The following is a 6,749-nucleotide window of genomic DNA, read 5'->3' as shown; positions in this document are numbered from 1 at the left end:
CCCCCGCCTCTTTGCCTTCACTGTTTTCCTTGCTCTGGCTTCTCTGTACTCTGTGCCAACGTACATCCAAGAAATAAATGTATGCTTTGAACTACTGGATAGACTATTTATTTATTTATTTATTTATTTATTTATTTATTTATTATATAAGTGTTCTGCCTGCATGTATGCCTGCAGGCCAGAAGAAGGCACCAGATCTCACTACAGATGGTTGTGAGCCACCATGTGGTTGCTGGGAATTGAACTCAGGACCTCTAGAAGGGCAGTCAGTGCTCTTAACCCCTGAGCCACCTCTCCAGCCCCTACCTATGTTTATTTATTTGTGTGTACACGAATAAGCCAGAAGAAAGCCTGAAAAAAAAATGATTCACAGGGATGGAACTTGGCCCACTGAGCCATCCAGTCCAGGGTGGTTTTGAGATGAGCGTCACATTGGAGGAAATTGAGTTGCCTCTCCATGATGTGAGATGGTCTCATCCAGTCCTCCAAGGTACTAACAGAACAATCCCTGCACCCCCACCTCTCCAGCAAAGAGGAATTTTGCCAGGAGACTGCTTTTGGGTTAGCTTCCACAGTCACGTGAGCCAATTCCTTAAAATAAAATTCTTTTCTATATATACACATCCTGTTAGCTCTGTTTCTCTGGAGGAACATGACTAATACAGGCCAAACACTCAGGCTCAATATTATGTGCCATCCCGACAGCTGGAGACAATCAGGGAGCTTCCAAAAGTTTGTGGCAAGATCCCCTCCCTTCTGCCCCCTCGGGTAAGGCCTTAGCTGATAACCTTCCTTGTCAAGGATATCAGGTACATTCCTGCCCATCACTGAGCGCTGGATTTCAGTTCCCTGGCAGCCTGCAGAATCAGTCAAACAAGAACCACCCCAGACTCTGTTATGATGTCTGAATCCCACCGCCCCTTGCTTTTATTCTGTTCCCGAGAGCCCAGCTCCTGTGTGGTCCACTGTGACATGTGTTAGTCTCGTTGTTAGATGTGTGTTGTTCCTTGGGAACAGCCTATATGTGGCTAATCAGCCCCTGCTGGTCTTATTTGTCTGGTGTCTGGTAGTGTACGTTAGAGCATTCTCTAAGTATAGGGTGAGAATCTCTCATCCCCAGGGTGAACAGGAAATGACTGAGCCAAAAGCTACTCTTTCCTGGGGCTGGAGAGACTGCTCTGTGGTTAAAGCACTTGCTGAACTCAGTTTCCTCCGCTCACTCTAGGTGCTCATGACCACCTGTAACTCCAGCTCCAGGGGGTCCAGTGCTCTCCTTGGGCCTCCATAGGCACCAGTGCTCATGTGCACAGCACAGACACCCATGTCGGGGACGTAAAAACCACACCTCAAAGACAGCTTATTCTGGTGCCACTTTGAGTGGAATACAGATTTATTTATTCATTATATACACAACACTCTGCTTCCTTGTATGCCTGGAGGCCAGAAGAGGGCGCCAGATCTCATTCTAGATGGTTGTGAGCCACCATGTGGTTGCTGGGAATTGAACTCAGGACCTCTGGAAGAGCAGCCAGTGCTCTTAAACCCTGAGCCATTTCTCCAGCCCTGAAAGGCAGATTTAAAATACTGAAAATTACATGTTCTAACGTGGAAGTAGTTTCACAAAGTTCTTTATAGTTTTACAGAGCAGAGAAGGTCGTCAATCAAGAGGACTTTAAGCTGCCCTGGTGGGCACACCTGCTGGGGAAGCTCAGCCAATCACACCTGGCTAGGGTGTGGCTGCCTGGATCCAGGTAGATAAATGGGGGGTAGGAGTGGGGGTGGGGGGTAGATAGGTGCGCGGGGCGCTTTTGGACTTCGGACCTTCTACTCTGATAGCGTGAGTTTCCCCGTTTTCAATTATTAAATTATATCTGTTGTTTTGAGCTGGTCTGGTTATTTAGTGTACTGATCAAATACACCAACACTTACACACACCAGAGCAGCAGACACTCGGAGAACGGGGAAGCTGTTTTCACAGGCCTAAGGTGTGATCGGATGGCGTCCTTTGTTCCACTGTTGACAACTTCTGAGAGGTTTTCGTTTATTATCGCGAGGCGTTAGTCAGCCACAGAGTGGGGCGAGGACTGGCTGTTCCGAAAGGCTAAAACTATCTCCAGATAAGGTAATTAGCTTTTGCATTTACAGAACTCCAATCCATCTCTGCAGATACAGTTTCCTTTCAGGATGTTTTTATTGGCTGCTGCTCACAGCCAGACACTGCTTCTTTTCAGGAATTTCCTTTCACACACATATAAATTATGTGTGTGTGAGAGAGAGAGAGTAGGTGGAGTCAGGGAGATACCCCGTAGCCACCGAAGGAGACAGAAGGCCAGGAACCTTACCAGTAAACCACGAACCTTGTGGTAAAATATAAAATAGTAGGAATGGGTTAATTTAAGAAGTAAGAGTTATTTAATAAGAAGCCCAAACTAATAGACCGAGCAGTGTTGTAATTAATACAGTTTCTGTGTGATTATTTCTGGGCGGCCGGGAACCAACAAGCAGCCTCTGCCTACAAGCTCCGGTTTCAGAGAGACCCTTTTCAAAACTACGGTGCAGAACGGTAGAGAAGACATTCAGTGTCCACTTCTGGCTTCCGCGTGTGCGTGCACGGGTGAATGCAACAGCGCACACATGCGCTTTTGTGTATTCCACACAATGCACGCATTCCCCTCTGCTGACCCCTAAAAATTTAACCATTACTTCTTTCTGATCAATCCTGTCTTTCATCTGAACAAGCAAAGGGAAGAACACCTATAGCTAAGGAGAAGCGAGTGATCTGTGTGTCTTAGGGATGGGTCTCTTGTATCCTAGGCTGGTCTCAAACCAGGTAAGTAGCTAAGGATAGTACTGAACTTAGAATCCTCCTGCCATTTCTGGTCTGTGCAACGTCCTGCCCTCCACACCCCCACCCACCTGACACATAGCAGAAACTCAGTAAATACTTGTTGACCAATTGAATAGGCAAGGTCCTTTGAGACTGGCTGCCGAGCACATGGACAGGATTGTCCAATTAGGCCTTTTAGTGTTATTTTATCCTTCACGCCATCCCTCCAGTGTCTTCTGGCAGGACTACAAGGAGGCTGGTGTTGCCTGCTGCCTCCTCTAGGGAGCTGATAAGAATTAGAAGAGAGACACAAAGATAGCACACGGAGGAGGGTAGGGAAGGGGGAGCAAGACGGCACAAATTCCAGAGGAACAGCTGCTGCACCAGGGGCTCATGGATACTGCTGGGTGAAGTTTTATGTTGTTCTGCCCCCGTCCCAGTAAACTATCTTTCCTGATGGTGTCTGGCCCGGTACAGTTCATACTTTCCTATTTAAAAAATCCCTTTCTAAAGTCAAATATTTAAACATTAACATGAACTGTTTGCCTGATCCATTGGCAAAAAAAATGTAAAACAACAACAACAACAACCCACGATAAAAGTTGTTTTCTACCCAGCCCGCCACTGGGTTTCACAGCTGGGTGTGCACACTCACTCACTTAGTGTTCATGTAACATACAAACTAGGAGCAGAGCAGTGGTGGCTAATGCCTTTAATGGGAGGCAGAAGCAGGCGAATCTTTGAGTATGATGCCAGCCCGGTCTATAGAACAATCTCCAACGTGGCCAGGGACACACAGAAAAACCCTGTCTCAAAAAGAAAGCCAATAAATGATAAAACTTGGGGAGGGCGATAGTTAAACCGCCTGCCCCCTCCCAAGCATTGTGAGGACCTAAGTTCTGAGCACCCACCAAAAAGCCAGACATGGCCATAAGACTCTATACCCCTAGCACTGGGTAGGGCCAAGACAGCGGAGGCCCAGAACATCCTGATTAGCTGGTTTAGCCAATCAGTGAACTCTGCATCCAGTGCAAGACCCTGCCTCAAAAGATAGGTGAAAAGAGACAGTGGAAGATACACAAAGTCACCTCTAGGCTCCATACGCACGTGCCATGCATGACTGCATGCATATGTGAGCACACACACAGTTTGCACTCAGATGCACTACATGGCTGTTTTCTTTTTCCACTTGGAGCTTCCTAGAGACATTTCTGGGTCTTGCCTTGAGCTACCAAGCAACAGAGACTCCACAAGGCCCTCACCTTCCACAGCTCTTCCTCTGCCTGTATTTTTAAAGATCATATTTTTATCTCTTAGCACTGTTACCATTTGCCTCCCAGAGAGTGGATCCAGAAAGCCGACCCGTGTTGGTTCAGCCTCAACTCTAGTCTGCATCTTTAGTCTTCCCCGTCTAGGTTAAATAGAAAACAAGGCCAGGCTGTGCTGGTACACACCTTTGATCCCAGCACTCGGAAGGCAGAGGCAGGTGGATCTCTGTGAGTTTGAGGCCAGCCTGGTCTACAAAGCTAGTTCCAGGACATGTTCCAAAGCTACAGAGAAACCCTGTCTCAAAAAACCAAAAAGGAAAAGAAAAAGAGGAGGGAACAAAATTCTCGGGGCACGGGATGATCAATCTTCCTCCCTCTGGGTGGGTCCTCTGGTCAGCATTGGTTACCTGGGTGACAGAAGTTGGTCTCCCTTCCTCCAAGGCAGGGCAGCTAGTTCGTTTTACCCTTTTACATTTCATATATGGGCAAGAGGTGTTGGGAATGCAACCCTGAGCCTCTAAGAGAGCAGTGAGCACTCTTAAAAAATGTTGAGTCTTCACAGAGGTTAAGAGCACTGGCTGTTCTTCCAGAGGTCCTGAGTTCAATTCCCAGCAACCATATAGTGGCTCACAACCATCCATAATGAGACCGGGTATCCTCTTCTGGCCTGCAGGCATACATGCAGACAAAATGCTTTATTCATAATAAATACATAATCTAAAAAAAATTGTTGAGCCTCACTGCAGCCCCATTAGTTTGCTCCTCCCCAACCCTCCCCCTCTCTTCTTCAACAAAACGTGACCGTGTGGATATAAAGACACTCGGGCGGGCTCCGGCTTGTTGCCTCTGTGCAGTTTACAAACTGCTGTCCTCTGGAAACAAAGGCAGTCTGGAGAGTTTCCTCACCGAGTCCTCTGGGAAGACGACTCTCCAGGCCCCGGGCCCCAGGGCTTGGCAAGAGAAGGCTATGGGGTAATTCAGGAACTTCCCGAATCCTGTGAAAATGAGCCACTGGGGACCGGTCAGCCCTTCCCGGAATGTTCTGGGGCAGTCGAGCTACCTCAGCTCCAGAAGGGTGTCTGGAGGGTTGAGACAGCCCAGCTCTGGAATTCTTGCCCCAGCCCCGTGAGGATGCGCGTCTCTGGACCCCAGTCTTCCCTCCAAGGCTACGGAGGTCTCTGATTCGGCCGTATTCTCGTCTGCTCCGTCCGCAGGATTATTTGCTTTCATTTTGTTTGATGGGTTCATTTTCTTTACTGGCTACCCTGATATGAGAACAGAGCAGGGCTCTGTCTCTGTAAATGGAAAATCAATAGCACTCACCACAAATAGAATGAATCCGGGCCAGTGAGGCTCAGGGCCTTTAGCCCACGATACTTTTAGGGGCCTATGAATATGTTTTAACTTTCATCTCTTTCAAAAATAGAAGAATTAAATAGGTAACAGTCAGTATTGTTACTCATACCCTTTGCCTGGATTGGATTCGTGTGTGTGTGTGTGTGTGTGTGTGTGTGTACATGTGCATGTGCGTGTGTGTGTGTGTTTGCAAGCTTGTGTGGAGGTTAGAGGACAACCTCATATGTATGAGTGGGGTCTTTTCTTTTCCACTTCCCAGGAAGTTATCTGGCCTGAGCCTCAGAGGAACATCCTGCCTCCCCATTTCCACCCACCCTCCACAGGAGCCCTGGGGTTCTTTCTAGGTGGTCACGCTATGATCCTCACGTCTGCATGGCACGTGTTTACCCACTAAACCATCATGCCCAGACATAGATCGTATTCTTGTTTATTTTGATTCAATAATTTTTTTTAAACTGAAGATTTCATGTTTGTTTGTTTGTTTGGGTTTTGGTTTTTCAAGACAGGGTTTCTCTATGTAACAGCCTTGGCTATGCTGAAACTCACTTAGTAGACTAGGATGGCCTCAAACTCACAAATGTGCCTGCCCCTGTCTCCTGAGTGCTGGGATTAAAAGTGTGTGCCACTACCACTCAGCCAATTTAGATTTTTTTTTTTTAAAGGAGGAAGGGAAACAAGACAAAAAACAGCCACGAAAATCAGAGCGCAGCCCTAAAGGGAATGTTGCTAAAACCAACATAAAGAATGCAAAACGGCGTCACTAAAGTCTCCCTGCGAAGTGTGTAGTGAAGCCTTTCTGCCCTCCTTGTTAAAAATGGGAGGTAGAGACAGCATAGTAGCATGATTACATACGCCTGGGACCTCAGCACGCAGGAGGCTGAGGCCAAAGGACCAGCCTTACCTAAATATCAAGTTAGAGATCACCTGGGGTTTATAGGAGACCCTGCCTCAAAAAAAAAAAATAAATAAAATAAAGGAAATTTGCATGTGTGAGATACTAAAGACTTTCGGGTGGTGGTGGCACACACCTTTAATCCCAGCATTTGGGAAGCAGAGGCAGGAGGACTGCTGTGAGTTTGAGGCCAGCCTGGTCTAAAGAGCAATGCCAGGACAGTCAAGGATGTGAAACTCCATCTCAAAAAAACAGAAAACAAACAAAGATGGATGAGCATTAAGCTGATTATTTATCTCCGAGAACTCAAAGATAAACCAAAGAACTTGAGAACATGAAAGGTTTTTGTTAATCAAAAGATTTATTGTATTTTTATTTATTTATTTATTTTGGTTTTTCGAGACAG

Source organism: Alexandromys fortis, unplaced genomic scaffold, assembly GCF_014885135.2.
Source record: "Alexandromys fortis isolate MF-2015 unplaced genomic scaffold, M_Fortis_MF-2015_v1.1 scaffold_8_1_9099942, whole genome shotgun sequence".
In the NCBI taxonomy this organism is placed as follows: Eukaryota; Metazoa; Chordata; class Mammalia; order Rodentia; family Cricetidae; genus Alexandromys; species Alexandromys fortis.
This window is presented reverse-complemented; position numbering follows the sequence as displayed.